This window comes from Aegilops tauschii, chromosome 2, assembly GCF_002575655.3.
Source record: "Aegilops tauschii subsp. strangulata cultivar AL8/78 chromosome 2, Aet v6.0, whole genome shotgun sequence".
NCBI classification, from domain to species: domain Eukaryota; kingdom Viridiplantae; phylum Streptophyta; class Magnoliopsida; order Poales; family Poaceae; genus Aegilops; species Aegilops tauschii.
In genome coordinates this window covers 582,185,712-582,207,828 of record NC_053036.3, presented here as the reverse complement: position 1 = coordinate 582,207,828, position 22,117 = coordinate 582,185,712, and positions in this window count along the sequence as shown.

The following is a 22,117-nucleotide window of genomic DNA, read 5'->3' as shown; positions in this document are numbered from 1 at the left end:
TCACACATGGTTACTAGTGTCGTCACATCCTGGAGGGCAGTGGGCCAGAATAAACCCTGCCGGAATGCCTTGCCGGCCAGGGCTCTTGACCCTATGTGGGATCCACCTATGCCTCCGTGTATTTCTGCCAACAGGCCCAGTCCTTCCTCCCGGGGAATACACATCAATTTCACACCGTTCGGTCTTTTCCTGTATAGGACGTCATCGACGAACTGATACATAGCAGACCGATGGGCTACATTCTCCGCTTCTTCCTGCTCCTCAAGAAGCTCCCCTGTTTGGAGGAATCGGACGGTATGCTGTGCCCATGCCGGAGCCTGAGGCTCGACGACAAGGATTAAAGGCATTTGTTCCACCATGGGGGCGGCTGCCTCCATGGCAAGAGCTTGACGCTCTGACGGAGCCAGTCGTCCCAGGGCCGGCTCAGCGTCTCCGGCAACATCCTTGCCGGCGGCTCCGGGGAGCTCGGCGGGAAAGTACTTGCGAGGCCCTGATTTCCTCCGCTTGTTCTGCTCTGTTGATGGTTCAACGGATGGCTGAGTTAGTCGAAGCACAAAGGTAACTGGTTCCACAGGTTGCTTGAGGGCAGCACGTTTTGACAGGTAGTCGGCGATGTAGTTCTCCGCTCGGGGAACGTGCTCCACCTGTATACCGTCAAAACGCTCTTCCAGCTTCCTCACTTCATCTACGTAGGCTTTCATCAACAGGCTCTAGTAATCCTTGTTGACTTACTTGACGACAAGCTGCGAGTCACCCCTGACGATGAGTTTCCTGATCCCGAGGTATGCCGTGATCCTGAGACCGGCAATCAATCCCTCGTACTCAGCAGTGTTGTTCGTCGACGTCTCCCTGGGGAAGTGCATTTGGACTACGTACTTGAGGTGCTCTCCGGTGGGTGCAACAAGTAGTACACTAGCAACTACGCGCGCGCTAAGGCCTCTGCTGGCGTCGGTGGTGGTGAAACCTGCGTGGATCGCGACACACTTCGACTTCTAACCTTGTTAGATGGAGTTCTATCACGGCCCTGCGGTTGCATGCCATTTTCGCCAGTGCTTCGGCAAGCGTGCAGGTCTTCTGCGTCCCGCGAGTGAAGTACGGGACTCCTCCCATGGCAGCGCCCGGGGTCTTCAGCGTGGTGACGCCGTTCGTCGCGTGCAGCCTAAGAGGAGCGCGCCGTGGGCGCCGGAGTGGGTGTCTTCGAAGCCGCCGTGCCGCCTACAGGCGGTGCGACAACGTCCTTGGAGGGCCCCGCGTCGCCCGCGGAGGGCCCGACTCCGTCTTTGGATTTGGCGACGTGCGGCTCGTTGCCTGGCACATGAGCGTCGTCGCCCACCAAGCTCCGGCTACTAGGGCGGCGTTGGTGCTCGCGGGCCGCGCCCCGGGTTCTGTCCGCGACCGGTCCGCTGCTCGCCCGCGTCGGGACGGGCCGTTCGGCTCCTGATGAGCCGATCGCCGTGGTTGTCTTCTTCTTAGGAGCCATGGCGATGAATAACCACTGAACTAGCTACTAAAGCTGATTCTCACAACTGCGCCCCCTACCTGGCGCGCCAAAGATGTCGGGGAAACGAGACCTATGGGATCACAAGAATCCCTACTACGATTGGCGGGGCGCGGGGTTGAGCGAAGAGCGAATTTAACAGGAAGAACGCGGTTCGTTTACCCAGGTTCGGGCCGCGAGGATGCGTAAAACCCTAGTCCTGCTTTGATGGTTGTATTGAGTGTTCTTGTGTTCTTGAGCTAGCTACGCGGTGTAACGAGCCCAGAAAAGCCGAATCCTTCTCCTGGTCGCGTCGGGCCTCCATTTATAGGAAAAGGGGTTGCCACAGTGGCACACAGGAGGTGGAAAGGTAACAGTGATGCGAGCTTATTGCCCGTATTACAGGACAAGATGCATTTAATGTATCACTTAGGTGTCCCCTTGCTTTATAGGGGACGGGAACGGAGCCCGTCCCGTCCCGTCCGTTGTCGCCTCGCCTGGCTTTGACACGTGCCCTGGCCAGCGATGCGAGTGGCGCTATGTAGGAAGGCAGGCAGCTGAGGTGGCGCGGTGGTGGAGCCTTCATGAAAATTTGCATGCCACCACGCAGGTGCTTGCTGACTTGGCGTAGAGGCCGCTCGTCGCCACGCAGGTGCGTGCCAAGCTGGTTGAGCTAGCAGCTGCTTGGGGACGGTCGGTGGAGTCTTGGTCGACGCGAGCCTGGCTGTGGCCCCGCTGATGCCCTCGGCAAGGGTCTTGCCGTGGCGTTGCCGTTGTCCCTGGCAAGGTGCTTGCCGGGGGTCTCATGGATCTCCTCGGCTAGAATCCGGCGAAGGGTCGCCGTCTTCTAGTTCTCATCTGATCTTGTGTGTTCATGATCTTGATGAAGATCTGCATGCCACCAAGGAGGTGCTTCCCGAGCCCTTGCCTTAACGTGGTTGACTACGTTGAAAGCCGTGGGCTCAAGGGTGGCTCGTCCCGCTGGTGCTTGGGCAAGTTGCCCCGGCAAGGTTCTTGCCGGGGCCGCCGAGGCTGCCCCGATAAGGGCCTTGCCGGGGGGACCTGCTTTGCCCCTCTGTTCTTCGTGTCTCTGGCCTTGGCATCGCTTTGTTTGTCTTGTGCTCCGGCTCCCTCCTTCCGTCCTGCTTAGTGTGGCCGTGGTCGTGGCTCTAACTGCCCATGCACAAGTAAAGAGGTCAAAAAGGAGAGCCCGTACTTTTGTACACCGACTGCTAACAAACTTGGCATGGTGGAGGATGGCCTATCTTATTCACCCATCAAGGTGCATGCTCTAACTTGTTAAGGTTGTATTAGTCGCACATATTTTGCATCTGACCTCTTGCATTACTTCTACTTTGTTACACCATCTGCTTAGTTTAAGCATGATATATGACTATATGCCATACCTATCCATTTTCTGTATCTATTCCATGTGTCGTCATACTATGTTTTTCCAGTCAAATGTTGTTCTTTCGTAATAGATGTCCAAAAAGAGAGGGTGATTGCAGATCCTCAAGGAGTACAAACAAGGTATTTGGAAAAGGTAGTGATACCTGTTAAATCAGATAGATCAGCAGCCACAGAAAACACTGGCCCAACTGTAACAGACTTTACCCCTACTCCAGTGGCCAAACCCCTATTAGAACTGCTGACAGCCCAGCGTCAGGTACTGGCTATGATATCAATTCAAAATTTGAACTCCTAAATTTCTGCATGTGCCTTACCTTCTCTCTTGTATGAAAACTAATTTCAGATGAATCTCCTTGCTCAAAGGATCATAGGATCTCACGACAATACTGGGCTCTGCATTGCTCTTGTCAGTACCTCTTGCCCTTTGTCAGCATACTTACACTCATTGCTGTTTGATTATGTAGCATCACTGTAAATGTTCACTTCTTTATCCTCCATTTGCTTGAAATTATAAGATCTATATTTACTCTTGGATAAATGTAGAATTAACACAATGGTTATGAAGTTTTGGATTGCTCATGTAAGTACCTATTGTCTTGTACTCCCTCTGTATCGAATTAATTGTTGATCAATTGGATGTATTTAGAACTTAATAGTGCTAGATACATCCATTTGAGCGACAACTAATAACGGACGATGGTGGTATTACTGTACATGCATCACGAGATAGTTGATTGTCTAGCATTACTCTGCATCTTATCTGCCCTGCCCTCCACTTTCTCCAAATTATCATATCTACATTTACTCTTACCAAAATGTTGAATAAAGCCAATGCCACTGCACACGTTGATGTCTGCATTCCTCTTGTCAGTACCTTTTGCCTTGTAACACTGTACTTAATTAATTGCTATTTGATTATGTATCATTAGTCTGCACCTGAGCTTCATTATCCTCTATTTCTTCCAATATTATTTGATCTCTATTTACTCTGTGCAAAATGTAGAATAATGGCAACGCTTATAAAGAATTTTCTTTGGGGAATTTATTGAATTATCTTTCCATCAACATGGAGAAGGTCTTTGTCCAGCCCGTGTTAACATGTAATGTAAGTTCATCCTTCTCAAGCCTTCAAACTTTGCTCCAGTATAGATCTGGATAGGCATCATTTCCTCCACTGCTGTTTACATCTGATTGGATGTTTGCAACAACTACCCGTTTTAAATTGTAGTTGTAAAAACATGTTCCTGATGCAGAACAGATCCATTTATTTGCTTATATAATTGTGAAACCTGTTACGTGTCTCCGTGTTTCTCTTTCAGAGTCGTATCTCTTATGCCAGGTAGAACTTTAGGAAAGATAGTGAGCCAAACCATCTTGAGGACAGCGAGATGACCCCAAGGTCCTGTCTTGATGAAGACAGTGAGTTGAAGCTACTCACCAGCTAGTGTGAGACAACCTCTGCGCAGTCGCTGTGTCAATCAGTTCGACTTCTTCAGTCTCAACTTAAAGCGGAAAGGCTTGCTTTAGCTCAGCTCCGACTTGAAGTCAAAGATGTAATGAAGATGTCAGGGGACTGCCTTGCGCACTATGGTGCCATACAGCTAGGGATGAAGCATCTATTGTTGAAACAACTGAGGTCTCATCAGCTTGTTCGGCTGCTTGCAGGGCCCGAGCTTGCCAGGTCCAGTGCCTTCTGAAGTGCTCTCAGTTTTGTATATTCTTTTGTCGGCGCGTTTATATGCACTGGTGGTGACCTTTGATGCCCAGTGTATGTAATCCGCGGTCATGTTGCGCTTTATTATAACCGGTAGAGAACTTTGATTCCCAGTGGATGTAATATGCCGTAATTTCTTTATTGTATAGTCTAGGTTTATTCTTTGGTCGATATGCTGTAATTTAGGCCCGAAGGTTCAGTGGATCTCAGTGTTGTTGGTCTTCAGGCCGGCCCGTTACTCATATGGGCCAAAATGTGGGCCTATAATCATCTTAGGCCATTAGCAGGTCTAAACCTATAGTAGTTTCCTGCCTTTAACATGCCATGGGCTACATATTTACTGTAGTGACACTGGGCTTCCTACGGGCCGTAGAAACAATGGGCCTTCTACGGTCCATAGAAACAATGGGCCTTCTACGGGCCATAGAAACAATGGGCCTTCTATGGGTCGTATCATCAATGGGCCTTAGACGGGCCGTATGATCGATTGGCCAAACATGGGCCAAAAACAGATCGCATTATAGCCGTAAACGGGCTAGAGTTGGAGTCGTCCGTTCATGGGCCGACCATAACGGGCCGTCGTTAATAGGCCGTATTTGATGACGCTATGAAAACGGCCCAACGTATTAACATGCCACAAACGGGCCGACTGTAACCACGGGCTGAATTTGGCCCACAAGCAGAAAATGGCAGTAATGGGCCGTAAGTAACCAAATGCTGGAAATGAGCCCAAGAATAAATGGGCCCTGAGAAGGCCGAAAGATAACATGGGCCATAAATGGCCCAATGGATTAATGGGCCGTTAATGGGTATAAAGTGATACACTGTTCATTACGGGCCAGTTTCACCACGGGCCGTTAATGGGCCAAGAGTTACAAAGGGCCAAATATGGGCCGAAAGACGTCATGGGCCATACATGGGCCGGAACTTAAAATGGGCTGGAATCATATTGGACGGCCCAAATGACGCTACTGGGTCGAATTCGGATAGGTCGTAACGGGCCCTGGGTTAGCGGGCTGTAAATGGGCTATATGCGAATAGGCCGTTAACAGGCTTCCCGTGGGCCGGCCCGCCACCTTTTGACCAAGTCAAACGTGCCGGCCTTTTCACAGGAATGGGCCTCTGTTCGGCCGTGCCACATGTCGACGTATCATAGGCGCCTTCGGTCCAATGAGTGGATGACATCTGTCCCAATGGTGAGCCGACACGTGTTTCCTCCAGCCAATGATGACTTTACACGTGGAAAATCCCCATTGGTCGGGGCTGTTAGCGGGTTATCGGATCCAAAACCGGACCCGATAGCTTAACATCATTTTGTTACGGTGGATGCCACGTGTCGGTCACCCTTGACGAAAGCACTTCTGTGACGTGTGATTTATCGTCATGGAAGTGGACACTTCCGTGATGATAATTTTGGTAATGTCATGGAACACTTCTACGACAGCACAGGTATGACTATCTTGATTCTATCATAAAATTGTCATGGATGTACATGCATGACAAAAAACGCGACCTACTGCGACAAACACGTATCATCACGGAAGTGTATTTTTTGTAGTGGTTGTTGTTTTCCATAGATTTGGAGGCCGACTTCTGGGCCTACAAGGTTGACAATGACGATGTCCTAATTTTTTTGACGCGTACGCAAGGCTTTGTCAACTTAGTCAACACAGAGCAGTGACTGTTGGATGACCATCCAACGGCCGCCGTGCTCCTTCAATCTCTGATCTTCCTGCTCCAGCCGCCCAAACCAGCGGTGGCGGGACTGCCTGCTCCCTCCTCCCGTGGCTGGCTATGCTGCCGCCAGGCCATCCCTCTACCCACCCGCACATCCTGTTATTTTCTGGCAACGTCAGCCTCACCCCGCAGCCGACCAGTCAGCGCTCGTACACCCCTCAGCGTGGGCATCCGCTGCGGTGGCTTCGCGGTTCCGGGTCGTTCCCTTCCAGGGCCTCGCCCTCGTCCACCGCGTTTGTGCTCTCGGTGCAGCAAGGTCAACATGGTCAACAAACAACATCCATCGGAAGAGGCTGACAGTGGGGGTCCACACAAGGAAATGCCTCATTATTATATGCAAAATAATGATTCCTCCACCTGACAGCTGGGACCCACCGGAAGGGCCTCTGTATTTCTTGAAAAAAAGATTCCCCCCGCTGTCAGCTCGGACCCCACCGGCTATATCTTCGCACACAAGGAAGTGCCTCCTTATAACGCACAAAAAAATGAATACTCCCCCTGCTAACTGGGACCCACCATTGTGGGAGGCTGACTCGTGGGTCTACTAACATGACGGGGATGGAGGGCTTTGTCAACTTAGTCAATATGAACAATTCTAGCTCCAGTGACCGTATGATGTCCATCCAACGGTCGTAGTGCTTCATCAACCTCTGGTCTTCTTGCTCCAACCGCCCAAACCAGCGTTGGCCGGGCCGCCAGCTCCTGCCTTCCGTGTCCGGCTGTGCTGCCACCGCCGGCCATGCCATCCCTCTATACTCACCCACACCTCCTGTTATTCTCCGGCGACGGCAGCCTCACACCGCAGCCGAAGCAGTCAACCCACGTACTCCCCTCCATGTGGGCATCCACTGCCGCATCTTCCCCGGCTTCGCTTCGTCCCCTTCCTAGGCCTCGCCGTCGTCCACCGCCCTGTTGCTCTCGGCACGGCGTGGTCAACGTGGTCAACGAACGACTTCGATCGGAAGAGTACCGTACGTGGAGAGGCTGACAGCTGGGTCCACGGCCGCTACATCTTCGCACGCAAGGAAGTGCCTGACAGTCGGGACCCACCCGGTCGAAGCGTACGTAGCGTTGTCATTCTGGTCGTGAAAGTGTACGTACATACTGGTCGATCGGTCTGTCTGCAGGCTACCGCGATGAACCGTGGCCGTGTAAGGAAGGGCACGTGTGATAGTAGAGGCGCGCATGTAGCATGTACACGTACGTCCAGCGGCCAGGGTGCAAGAAAGTAAATACGGCCACATACGTACATACGGGCGGGGTCTCTAACGCCTACTCGCACATACGTACGGCCAGGGCCCATGTACAGGGCTGTGGCTGGGTCAGAACGGAGAAACTGCGTCGTCGTCGTGTTCATGGGGAGGCAACGGAATTCGTCGTGTTCATCGGGAGGCAACGGAACGCGTGATGTTCATTGGGAGCCAACCGGCTTGGACGGAACAACCGATGGAATCGAGGCCTGGCGTACCGCAGGACGGAGGAAACGGCCTTGTGTTCGACTGGCCACGGTGGAAACGGGATCCTGTTCATCGTGAGGGGTCTGGCGTACCACAAAACGGAGGAAACGTACCTCCGACGGTTGAAGCGGGGTCCTGTTGATCGGGAGGGGTGTGGCGTACCGCAAAACGGAGGAAATGAACTTGTGTTGGAGCGCTACGGTCGAAACGGGGGTCTTGTTCATCGAGAGGGGTGTGGCGTACCGCAAAATGGGACTCCACGGGATACTGTTCATCTCCACCGTCGACCTCCTCCTGCCTCCACGGGCTACTGTTCATCCACCGTCGACCTCCTCTAGCCTCCACCTATGAATGTTCATCCATGGGATCCTGTTCATCCAGCCTCCACCGCGCGCTCCTCCACTGGCTACTGTTCAACCAGCCCTCTCTACAGGGTCCTATTCAACCACCCCACCACGGGCTACTGTTCATCCAGCCCTCCACCGGCTACTGTTCAACCAGTCCTCCACCGGCTACTGTTCCACCAGCCCTCCACGGGGTCCTGTTCGTCCAGTCCTCCACGGGGTCCTGTTCATCAATCCCACCACGGGGTCCTATTCATCCACCGGCTCGATCGATCGGGGTCCTGTTCATCCAGCGGCAACGGCCTCTACTACCACGGGGTCCTGTTCATCCAACCCCCACCAGGAACTGTTCATCCAAACCCCCCAACAACGCTCACTGTTCATCCAGAGGCAGCATCGATCGGCTTCAGTTAGCAGTAGTAGTGAAGGAATCACTCGGGTTCAGTTAACGGCAAGGGATCGATCGATCGCTCGGGTTCAGTAACGCGTAGCCTGCAGTGCAATCGCTCGGGTTCAGTTAGAGAGCAACGCCTCGCTCGGGTTCAGTTAGAGCACAATGCCTCACACACACACGCGTACTTACGAGAGAAACAAGCATCGCTGGGCCCCCGACCACCCACCGTAACCAGGAACTCCCCTAATATTTTCCTCGCCCTCGCTTCTACCACGGTTTTCTCCGTCATGGACGGCCCAAAGAATGTCATGCAGCTGTGTCTCCGGCCTTCCCAGGATGAAAAGCCCATTTTCTATCATGATCTTTTCTCATACAAGTAGGATCCCACCACATCTATGATGATACCGGGTTTTGTCACAATTATCATCATAGAAGTGTCATAAGCATGACAGGAAAAAAATTCGTTCAGCCCAAAATGTCACGGATGTGTCTTCTTTTGTAGTGCAAATCAGAGAAATGTGTCTTCATAGGATACCCAAAGGAGACTGTTGGGTACACCTTCTATCACAGATCCGAAGGCAAGACATTTGTTGCTAAAAATGGATCCTTTCTAGAGAAGGAGTTTCTATCAAAAGAAGTGAGTGGGAGGAAAGTAGAACTTGATGAGGTAACTGTACCTGCTCCCTTATTGGAAAGTAGTTCGTCACAGAAATCTGTTCCTGTGACTCCTACACCAATGTAACGCCCCAAGACCGACGCATCAGAAGACTTCCATATTTTCGTGATCACCGTGTGTTTCTTTTGTGCTTGCTCTTTTATTTTTCATTGCATCATGTCATCATGCCATCATGTCATTTAATTTTTAAAACTCAACTAAATAAATTGCATAGATTTTTGATCTATTTAAATCGAGGGAATTCACATGGTGATTTCTCTTTATAACATATCCTCCCAATACTTAGGGAGCTATACTAAACCATTCCATTGGCGTGGAATCATCCATAACACATTTGCTCTGTTCTTCAAATTTCCTTTATCCAACTCAACTTCAATTCTTCTTTGGGGCCTTTTAGTAAAATTGAGTTGCAATTTTACTTTATCCAGAAATGTTCCAAATCTACCCATAAATCACATCTGGTGTGTAGGGTCACCTACTATAGTTTTCAACCCGTTTGGAGTTCATTTGAATGGGTTTCGAAATGCAAACCTGCCGAGTTAAATCCAACGCGTGTGGATTTTACTTCCTCTAAAAATCCTCAAGCCATTTTGTCAAGTTCCTCGTATTTTTTTGTGAGTCCGGGAAAATAATCCCCATGCCCAAATTCTTTGTCCACCCATTTCTTTTCTCTCCTCTTCTTTCTTCGCTTTTCTGTATATGGAAGAGATTTAAAGGAGGGAGAAAGAGGGAGAGAAGCCCAGCCAAGAACTCAGGCCGGCCAATTTGCTCTTGTAGGCCTAGCCGCAGCTCCTATCTAACCCTAGCCCGACCCCCTGCTCGATACCTCTCCTTTTCGTTCCCTCTGCCCGCCGCCACAAACACACGCACGCATCGAGCCAGGGAGAGGAGCTCCCTGCGCCCGATCCCCTCGCCTCCCTGCTCCTCGATCCGGCCCGAAAACGCCGTCGTCGCGCCTCTCCGCCTCCGCGCCGTCTGGAGCCCCCGCTACCACCTCGCCAACCCGCGCCTCTCCAAGGCCGGCCTCCTACAGCTCGTTGTTGCCGGAGAACCCCACCACCACCACCGTGCGCCCCACGCCTTGCCTTCCATGGCGGCCGAAGCCATGCCCCGTCGCCCCTCCGGCCGGCGAGTCCAGGCCGCCTAGCTCGCCCCGCCTCGTTCCCGGATGGAACCGGTGTTCCCGCGCTTCCTCCTCACCAAGTCCCCGTCGCCCGAGCGCTCTAGGAGAGGAGCTCCTCGAGTACCTGCGCCCGCATCCATCGTCCTCCCGCCCAGCAGGAGCCCCGCGCCGCTCGTCCCCTCTGTTTTGGTCGGAGTTCGCCGGAGCCCCCAGCACCGGTCGTCATCGAATCTCCTTCCCGACGGCTTGCTGCTGCTGTTGCTGCAAGACCACCACGGCGCCATCATGGAGCCCCAGGTCAGAAGATGACCACGGCCGCGCATCTCTCCTTGTACCACTTTGGAGTTCGAGACCATCAAGTACCCTGACGCTCATCACCATGCGCGACTACAACGCCAAGGGAACCACTACCCTCGACTCAGGGACGCCAAGTACCTCTACGACCCGTGTACGACTACGTGATTTCACCAAGCACCCCTCGGATGCGCCAAGTTCGACTACATGGACCACCAAGTTCCTCTACCGATGACTCAAACGACTACGAAACATATACCACTACTGTCGACCCGCGAAGACCCCGTGGACGTCAAGTTCCTTGTCGTGACCCCGAACATCTACAGAATGTGTACGACTACTTCACTCGACATTTTTGAACCGCCTCGAAACGCACGCTTCTAAGGTATAATGGCGAGACGACCGCCCATGAACGAATGCATGTGTTCTATGAGTTGCTCATGTTTGCACCGTGTCCGATTTGTCACTCGTTTCCATGACTCTAACCTGTGGGAACCCGGTAGTCGGGAGCACCCCATCATCTCTAGCATGTTCCGCACATCCACACACTTGCTTCTATTGCACTGGTATCTCCATGAGCTACCGGAACCGATATGTGGCCGTGGTATGATTTTCGGATTCGTTGCCGTGGCACCCCTTTCTTCCACCACGGTGACAAATGCTTCATAACATGGTCATGTCAACATTTTTATAAAAAGGCATAAAACTTGCATTGTCATCCGCATCATGATAACAACATTTAAACATGTTTATTATTGTTGTTTCCTTTAAATTGCTATTTATGCATATGGGGATTTTCCGGAATTGTTGTTTGTTATTTCCGGCCTCATTTAAACTTGCCTAGATAGGTAGTTTTCATAAGCTTCAACTCTTGCCATGTTTAATATCTTTTAATATTTTTGGGTACATAAATGAGAGAGAACTAAACATTTGATGTGGTGTTTCGTCAATATGCAACTCGTTGCATATTGAGCTCCACTTAATTTGTAGTATTGTTTATGCACTTTGCCATGCCATGCCTCATTAAATTGGACATGCATCATACTTGTTTGTGCATCATGCCATGTGTATGTGGTGGTTGTTTACTATGTTGTTTGCTTCTTTCCGGTTTGCTTCTCTCGTTAGCTTCGGTTTCGTTCCGGAGTTGTGAGGATTTGTTCGACTTCGTCCGTTTGTCTTCTTCATGCACTCGTTCTTCTTCCTTGTGGGGTCTCAGGCAAGATGACCATACCCTCGAAATCACTTCTATCTTTGCTTCCTAGTTGTTCGCTCTATTGCTATGCCGCGCTACCTACCACTTGCTATATCATGCCTCCCATATTGCCATGTCAAGCCTCTAACCCACCTTTCCTAGCAAACCGTTCTTTGGCTATGTTACCGCTTTTGCTCAGCCCCTCTTATAGCGTTGCTAGTTGCAGGTGAAGATGAAGTTTGTTCCATGTTGGAACATGGATATGTTGGGATATCACAATATCTCTTATCTTAATTAATGCATCTATATACTTGGTAAAGGGTGGAAGGCTTGGCCTTATGCCTGGTGTTTGTTCCACTCTTGCCTCCCTAGTTTTCGTCATACCGGTGTTATGTTCCTTGATTTTGCGTTCCTAACGCGGTTGGGTGATTTATGGGACCCCCTTGACAGTTCGCTTCGAATAAAACTCCTCCAGGAAGGCCCAACCTTGGTTTTAACATTTGCCACCTAAGCCTTTTCCCTTGGGTTCTGCAGACTCAAGGGTCATCTTTATTTTAACCCCCCCGGGCCAGTGCTCCTTCGAGTGTTGGTCCGAACCGAGCCGACTGCCGGGCCACCTCGGGGAAACTCGAAGTATGGTTTTACTCGTAGCCTGTCTCATCCGGTGTGCCCTGAGAACGAGATATGTGCAGCTCCTATCGGGATTTGTCGGCACAGTCGGGCGGTCTTGCTGGTCTTGTTTTACCATTGTCGAAATGTCTTGTAAACCGGGATTCCGAGACTGATCGGGTCTTCCCGGGAGAAGGTTTATACTTCGTTGACCGTGAGAGCTTATAATGGGCTAAGTTGGGACACCCCTCCAGGGTATTATCTTTCGAAAGCCATGCCCGCGGTTATGTGGCAGATGGGAATTTGTTAATGTCCGGTTGTAGAGAACTTGACACTTGACTTAATTAAAATACATCAACCACGTGTGTAGCCGTGATGGTCTCTTTTCGGCGGAGTCCGAGAAGTGAACACGGTTTTTGGGTTATGTTTGACGTAAGTAGGAGTTCAGGATAACTTCTTGATCATTTCTAGCATCGCGACCGTTGTGTTGCTCCTCTTCTCGCTCTTATTTGCGTATGCTAGCCACCATATATGCTTAGTGCTTGCTGCAGCTCCACATCATCACCCCATCCTTTCCTATAGGCTTAAATAGTCTTGATCTCGCGGGTGTGAGATTGCTGAGTCCTCGTGACTCACAGATTACCAAAACAGTTGCAGGTGCCGATGATACCAGTGCAGGTGATGCAACCGAGCTCAAGTGGGAGTTCGACGAGGACCTTGGTCGTTACTATGTTTCGTTTCCTGATGATCAGTACTGGAGCCCAGTTGGGACGATCGGGGATCTAACATTTTGGGGTTGTCTTCTTTTCTTTTGGTTCCGTAGTCGGACCTATGTGTGTACTTTGATTGATGTATGATTTTATTTATGTATTGTGTGAAGTGGTGATTGTAAGCCAACTCTCTTTATCCCATTCTTGTTCATTACATGGGATTGTGTGAAGATGACCCTTCGTGCGACAATACCTACAATGCGGTTATGCCTCTAAGTCGTGCCTCGACACGTGGGAGATATAGCCGCATCGTGGGTGTTACAAGTTGGTAATCAGAGCCATTCCCGACTTAGGAGCCCCCTGCTTGATCGAATCGCTGGCGTTGTTGTGTCTAGAACAAATTTTTTTGAGTCTTAGGATTATATATATCGGAGAGTAGGATTCTTTTTACTCCTCAGTCCCTTCGTCGCTCTGGTGAGGCCTCCTGACGTAGAAGTTTTGACTTTTCTCTCCGCAAATTTCACTAAAAAATTTTTAGGATCACGCCGGTATCTTGGAATCGTTCCGATGGTTTTGTGACAAGAACATTGTTCTTGGTGCCTCCTGACATTTAGGGGTTGTGGTAGTGTCCCGGGGAGTTGAGCTTCGAGGTGTTGTCGTCACAATTTTATCGTCGCAGTTCTGGAATACCTGAGTTTCGCCGACATCGAAAATCTCTTTTATGGAGTTGTTGGTGAGATCACCTCGACGCCACCCAGTACTGGGGTGGGAGTTAGGGGGTATTGCCATAACTCGTATAACGGATGCTTTTCGAAGGTTGAGGTAAACGATTTCTGAAGGTTTCTTGGTTATGTGTTGAAGGATGGATACAGCTGGATCTAGGTATTTTTAGTTTGGGTGAGATATATTGCGTCCCCTGTATTCCCAACACCAGATTGCATATCCAGAAAGTTTCAGGAGTTCATAAGTGGGAATTCAAGTATCTCGTAGGATATCTTTCCAACACACACATGATACGATATGGGATCTATCATATGTTTGTTTCCGGCTTATGCTGCGAGCCAATCCTTTGTTTTGTTTTAAGTTGTGGTATTCGAGTTGCTTCAATGCCAAGTGTTGATTCCATACCTTCCCTAAGCGGTGATCTCATATTTCTATGTGGATGCTAATCCTTCTTGATCATCAAGGTTGTCTTTTCAATTCTTTCCAACCGGCGTGCTTCTCTTCAAGTTAATCATATCCTTTCAATATTCGCAAGATCAATTCTATGTTTTCTCAATGGTGTTTGTTTCATCCATCCCAAGTCGTCTTTGTTTTTCATGCCCTCCCACCCTCTTTCTTCAAGGACTCATATTTCTTAATCAAGTATCCTTTTTATTGATGTGAAGTCTCTTCATTCCTTTCCAACTTGTTCTTATCCGGTGATTCTCAGGAAGATACTAATGGAGCTTCAAGTTCATCATTCTTCGTTCTTTTTCTTTTTCGGTGGATTAAATTCAAGCCTTCAGTGTTGATCACATTCCTTTCCTCGTTTCAAATGCTTTCTCATGCCGGTGCAACTCTTAATCATTCTTCACATGCTATTCAATTGTTCCGGAGTGCTGAAGATATCCTAGAAGATTCAAGTTTCTATTCGAAATCCTTTCAAGCTATTTCGAGGTCTTACCTTATTCAAGCCATTTAATTCAACAAGCGCAATCTTTCTTTTAATCATTCAACGGTGTATTTTTTTAGTGGGCCCTGACCCACATGTCTTTTCCCAGGATCTTACCTGACTCTTCTAATTTTTCTAGAGTTATTCTCAAATTCATTTCAAAGTTTGACGTAAGAATGAGTTATCATCAGTCATATGTCTTTCTCCAAGATATTTCAAATTCTTTTCATCGTTGGTTCAACCTTTCCAATTTTTCATTCCAGAGTGCCTTAAAAATTCATGGTGGTGTTTCTCATCGTCATTCTCAACATTTCAAGATAAAGGTAGTGATTTCTCCTAAATCTTGGACCGTTCTCTTGAAGATTCATAGTTCTAGCTTATGCCATCCTCTCCTAATTGTTTTTCGATTGTGAGAATTCTTTTCACCCATCCGGAGAAATTCATTAGTCTTTTCAGTTTGATTCTCCGAAGGCCATCATTTTAGAAGATTTATTCGTTATCAACATTCAACTCTTGTTCTCCAAATCTTACCGGTGCATCATTCAAGTATTCTCTAATCAATTCATGTTCTCTTTGTTTCACGTGTATCTAAATTCTGTCTAGTATCTTTATTCGTTTTCTAATTCTTCTCGGTGAATTGTGCCTTTGCTACTTTCATTTCCAATTCTTACGGTGGTTCGTTCAAGAGTTCTCTTCCTTGGTTATCATATCAATTCATTCATTCTTTCCAATCCTACCGGCGGATTGTTGAAGATTTTCACAAGTTCACGCTATAACTCTCTTAATCCTTTCTACGAGAATAAGTAGTATGCCAAATCCGTTGCTTGTCATCAATTTAAATTGGTGAAGGATATGCATAACACAATTCTTATTATGGTTTCATCCAAGTGATCTAGTTTCTTCTTTCTAGAGTTGTTCATCATGTCACATTTCTCGGTTCGAGAGGCTTCATCCTTTTCTTTTCCGGAGTTCCAAGCTTTCTGCATTATCTCGTCACGAAGCTCCACCTAAATCATTGCAAGGCTTCACCTTGTTGTCAACTTCTCTTTCTTTCTATCATCCTTTTGTTTACCGGAGTTCTTCATGGAGGCTCTACATGGTGCTTCGTCAAGGATTCCTTTCATTCTTCAATTGTTCTTCAAGATTTCTCTCGGAGTTAAGATCCGCCAAGCTATACTCTAAAATAAACATGGTGTTCAACACATGTTCTGTTTTGTGGAGTCCAAGCATTCTTCATCTTGCATTCTAAAGTGCAATTCATTCTACCTTATCATTTGAGGTGGTGTTATGTCATTCTTGACAATTTGAGTTCGCGTTTCATGATTCACATGTTGTCAAGAATGAGATATCTTAAATCCACCAATCTCTTCGTTGGAGTTATCTTGTGTCATATTTCACCTAAAGCCTTCCCTAAAGAATGTTGCTATTATGGTGCCTATCAATGATCCAAGTTTTCTCATATCCTCTTGGTGAAAGAAGTTTTTCATCTCGTTGGTGTTATCAATTATATTAGTTGTTTCCGTAGTGGCAGAATTTCGCCTCTATCTTGAGAAGTTTTCCATAAGCCCACTACAAGCTTATTCGTTTCGTTGTTGTTTTTTCGAACAACTCCGTTCTAACCTTCTTGGAAGGGTGCTTTCCAAGATCATTGGTGACAGTAGTTGGCATTTGCTTCTCCATTCCTTTATTCCAATGATCTATCTTCTATTTTTTCTTCCGAAGGCATGGTGATGTTGCTCTCTTCGCTCCTCATCTCGAATTGTGAGGATCGTGTTCTTTTCTTACTAATCCATTTAACCGGTGTTGTGTCTATCATTCCTCTTTTAACCGGAGTCTCATCCAAGTGCTTTCATTTTGCCAAGTTCATATTCTATCTCTTCCATTTTCCAACCGGAGCGTTATCGTAATTGATCCTTATCGTTCCTTGTACATCTCGTTTCAACCGGAGTGCTTGCATGTACTTCTCGTCCATTGTTCTCGTCATTCATAGCTTTGCAAACTCCAAAGTTCACATGGTGTTCCTTGTTTCTCTTTTCTATCGGTGTGGTCATATTCTTTTCGTTCGTGAAGCTCTTATTTCCATGTTTTTCAACCTACAAGGTTCTTGTAATGTTCCTTGTTACTCTTGTTGAACGGAGTGTTTTAGATTTTGTTCACCTCCGTTGTGTCATTTCCTCAAGCTTTGCGACCTCTCAAGGTTCTTTGGTTTCACTCGTTTGTCAAAGAAGCAACTTTGTTTTACCTCTTCCTCTTCCGCTTTTCTCTTTGGTGCCATCCTAGATCTCGGGACGAGATCCTCTTGTAGTGGTGGAGTGTTGTAACGCCCCAAGACCGACGCTTCAGAAGACTTCCATATTTTCGTGATCACCATGTGTTTCTTTTGTGCTTGCTCTTTTATTTTTCATTGCATCATGTCATCATGCCATCATGTCATTTAATTTTTAAAACTCAACTAAATAAATTGCATAGATTTTTGATCTATTTAAATCGAGGGAATTCACATGGTGATTTCTCTTTATAACATATCCTCCCAATACTTAGGGAGCTATAATAAACCATTCCATTGGCGTGGAATCATCCATAACACATTTGCTTTGTTCTTCAAATTTCCTTTTATCCAGCTCAACTTCAATTCTTCCTTTGGGGCCTTTTAGTAAAATTGAGTTGCAATTTTACTTTATCCAGAAATGTTCCAAATCTGCCAATAAATCACATCTGGTGTGTAGGGTCACCTTCTATAGTTTTCAACCCGTTTGGAGTTCATTTGAATGGGTTTCGAAATTCAAACCTGCCGAGTTAAATCCAACGCGTGTGGATTTTACTTCCTCTAAAAATCCTCAAGCCATTTTGTCAAGTTCCTCGTATTTCTTTGTGAGTCCGAGAAAATAATCCCCATGCCCAAATTCTTTGTCCACCCATTTCTTTTCTCTCCTCTTCTTTCTTTGATTTTCTGTATATGGAAGAGATTTAAAGGAGGGAGAAAGACGGATAGAAGCGCAGCCAAGAACTCAGGCCGGACCATTTGCTCCTGGAGGCCCAGCCGCAGCCCCTATCTAACCCTAGCCCGACCCCCTGCTCGATACCTCTCCTTCTCGTTCCCTCTGCCCGCCGCCACACACACATGCACGCATCAAGCCAGGGAGAGGAGCTCCCTGCGCCCGATCCCCTCGCCTCCCTGCTCCTCGATCCGGCCCGAAAACGCCATCGTCGCGCCTCTCCGCCTCCGCGCCGTCTGGAGCCCCCGCTACCACCTCGCCAACCCGCGCCGCTCCAAGGCCGGCCTCCTGCAGCTAGTTGTTGCCGTAGCACCCCACCACCACCACTATGCGCCCCACGCCTTGCCTTCCATGGCACCCGAAGCCATGCCCCGTCGCCCCTCCAGCCGGCGAGTCCAGGCCGCCCAGCTTGCCCCGCCTTGTTCCCGGATGGAACCGGTGTTCCCGCGCCTCCTCCTCACCAAGTCCCTGTCACCCGAGCGCTCGAGGAGAGGAGCTCCTCGAGTACCTGCGCACGCATCCGTCGTCCTCCCGCCCAGCAGGAGCCCCGCGCCGCTCGTCCCCTCTGTTTTGGTCGGAGTTCGCCGGAGCCCCCAGCACCGGTCGTCGTCGAATCTCCTTCCCGACGGCTTGCTGCTAATGTTGCTGCAAGACCACCACGGCGCCATGATGGAGCCCCAGGTCCGAAGATGACCACGGCCGCGCATCTCTCCTTATACGACTACGTGATTTCACCAAGTACCCCTCGGATGCGCCAAGTTCGACTACATGGACCACCAAGTTCCTCTACCGATGACTCAAACGACTACGAAACATGTACCACTACCGTCGACCCGCGAAGACCCCGTGGACGTCAAGTTCCTTGTCGTGACCCCGAACATCTACGGAATGTGTACGACTACTAAACGTGTACCACTACTTTGAGAACGACTACTTCCACTATGACCCATGAACGACTACTTCCCTCGACATTTTTGAACCACCTCGAAACGCACGCTTCTAAGGTATAATGACGAGACGACCGCCCGTGAACGAATGCATGTGTTGTATGAGTTGCTCATGTTTGCACCGTGTCCGATTTGTCACTCGTTTCCATGCCTCTAACCTGTGGGAACCCGGTAGTCGGGAGCACCCCACCATCTCTAGCATGTTCCGCACATCCGTACACTTGCTTCTTTTGCACCGGTATCTCCATGAGCTACCGGAACCGATATGTTGCCGTGGCATCATTTTTGGATTCGTTGCCTGGCACCCCTTTCTTCCACCACGGTGACAAATGCTTCATAACATGCTCATGTCAACATTTTCATAAAAAGGCATAAAACTTGCATTGTCATCCGCATCATGATAACAACATTTAAACATGTTTATTATTGTTGTTTCCTTTAAATTGCTATTTGTGCATATGGGGATTTTCCGGAATTGTTGTTTGTTATTTCCGGCCTCATTTGAACTTGCCTAGATAGGTAGTTTTCATATCCTTCACCTCTTGCCATATTTAATAACTTTTAATATTGTTGGGTACATAAACGAGAGAGAACTAAATATTTGATGTGGTGTTTCGTCAATATGCAATTCGTTGCATATTGAGCTCCACTCAATTTGTAGTATTGTTTATGCACTTTGCCGTGCCATGCCTCGTTAAATCGGACATGCATCATACTTGTTTGTGCATCATGCCATGTGTATGTGGTGGTTGTTTACTATGTTGTTTGCTTCTTTCCGGTTTGCTCCTCTCGTTAGCTTCGGTTTCGTTCCGGAGTTGTGAGGATTTGTTCGACTTCGTCCGTTTGTCTTCTTCATGGACTCGTTCTTCTTCCTTGCAGGATCTTAGACAAGATGACCATACCCTCGAAATCACTTCTATCTTTGCTTGCTAGTTGTTCGCTCTATTGCTATGCCGCGCTACCTACCACTTGCTATATCATGCCTCCCATCTTGCCATCTCAAGCCTCTAACCCACCTTTCCTAGCAAACCGTTGTTTGGCTATGTTACCGCTTTTGCTCAGCCCCTCTTATAGCGTTGCTAGTTGTAGGTGAAGATGAAGTTTGTTCCACGTTGGAACATGGATATGTTGGGATATCACAATATCTCTTATCTTAATTAATGCATCTATATACTTGGTAAAGGGTGGAAGGCTCGGCCTTATGCCTGGTGTTTTGTTCCACTCTTGCCTCCCTAGTTTCCGTCATACCGGTGTTATGTTCCTTGATTTTGCGTTCCTAACGCGGTTGGGTGATTTATGGGACCCCCTTGACAGTTCGCTTCGAATAAAACTCCTCCAGGAAGGCCCAACCTTGGTTTTAACATTTGCCACCTAAGCCTTTTCCCTTGGGTTCTGCAGACTCAAGGGTCATCTTTATTTTAACCCCCCCGGACCAGTGCTCCTTCGAGTGTTGGTCCGAACCGAGCCGCCTGCGGGGCCACCTCGGGGAAACTCGAAGTCTGGTTTTACTCGTAGCCTATCTCATCTGGTGTGCCCTGAGAACGAGATATGTGCAGCTCCTATCGGGATTTGCGGAACAGTCGGGCGGTCTTGCTGGCCTTGATTTACCATTATCGAAATGTCTTGTAAACCGGGCTTCCGAGACTGATCAGGTCTTCCCGGGAGAAGGTTTATCCTTCGTTGACCGTGAGAGCTTATAATGGGCTAAGTTGGGACACCCCTGCAGGGTATTATCTTTCGAAAGCCGTGCCCGCGGTTATGTGGCAGATGGGAATTTGTTAATGTCCGGTTGTAGAGAACTTGACACTTGACTTAATTAAAATACATCAACCGCATGTGTAGCCGTGATGGTCTCTTTTCGGCGGAGTCCGGGAAGTGAACACGGTTTTTGGGTTATGTTTGACGTAAGTAGGAGTTCAGGATCACTTCTTGATCATTTCTAGCTTCGCGACTGTTGCGTTGCTCCTCTTCTCGCTCTTATTTTCGTATGCTAGCCACCATATATGCTTAGTGCTTGCTGCAGCTCCACCTCATCACCCCATCCTTTTCTATAATATTAAATAGTCTTGATCTCGCGGGTGTGAGATTGCTGAGTCCTCGTGACTCACAGATTCTACCAAAACAGTTGCAAGTGCCGATGATACAGTGCAGGTGATGCAACCGAGCTCAAGTGGGAGTTCGACGAGGACCTTTGTCGTTACTATGTTTCGTTTCCTGATGATAAGTAGTGGAGCCCAGTTGGGACGATCGGGGATCTAACATTTTGGGGTTGTCTTCTTTTCTTTTGGTTCCGTAGTCGGACCTCTGTGTGTACTCTGATTGATGTATGATTTTATTTATGTATTGTGTGAACTGGCGATTGTAAGCCAACTCTCTTTATCCCATTCTTGTTCATTACATGGGATTGTGTGAAGATGACCCTTCTTGCGACAATACCTACAATGCGGTTATGCCTCTAAGTCGTGCCTCGACACGTGGGAGATATAGCCGCATCATGGGTGTTACAACCAATTAGTGAGGAAGCTAATGATGATGATCATGTAACTTCAGATCAAGTTACTACCGAACCTCGTAGGTCAACCAGAGTAAGATCCGAACCAGAGTGGTATGGTAATCCTGTTCTAGAGGTCATGTTACATGACCATGACGAACCTACGAACTATGAGGAAGCGATGATGAGCCCAGATTCCGCGAAATGGCTTGAGGCCATGAAATCTAAGATGGGATCCATGTATGAGAACAAAGTGTGGACTTTGGTTGACTTTCCCGATGATCGGCAAGCCTTCAAGAATAAATGGATCTTCAAGAAGAAGACTGATGCTGACGGTAATGTTACAGTCTATAAAGCTCGACTTGTTTCGTAAGGTTTTTGACAAGTTCAAGGAGTTGACTACGATGAGACGTTCTCACCCGTATTGATGCTTAAGTCCGTCCGAATCATGTTAGCAATTGCTGCATTTTATGATTATGAAATTTGGCAAATGGATGTAAAGACAGCATTCCTGAATGGATTTCTGGAATAAGAGTAGTATATGATGCAACCTGAAGGTTTTATCGATCCAAATGATGCTAACAAAGTGTGCAAGCTCCAGCGATCCATTTGTGGACTGGTGCAAGCATCTCGGAGTTGGAATAAACGTTTTGATAGTGTGATCAAAGCATATGGTTTTATACAGACTTTTGGAGAAGCCTGTATTTACAAGAAAGTGAGTGGGAGCTCTCTAGCATTTCTAATATTATATGTGGATGACATATTGTTGATTGGAAATGATATAGAATTTCTGGATAGCATAAAAGGATACTTGAACAAGAGTTTTTCAGTGAAAGACCTCGGTGAAGCTACTTATATATTCGGCATCAAGATCTATAGAGATAGATCAAGA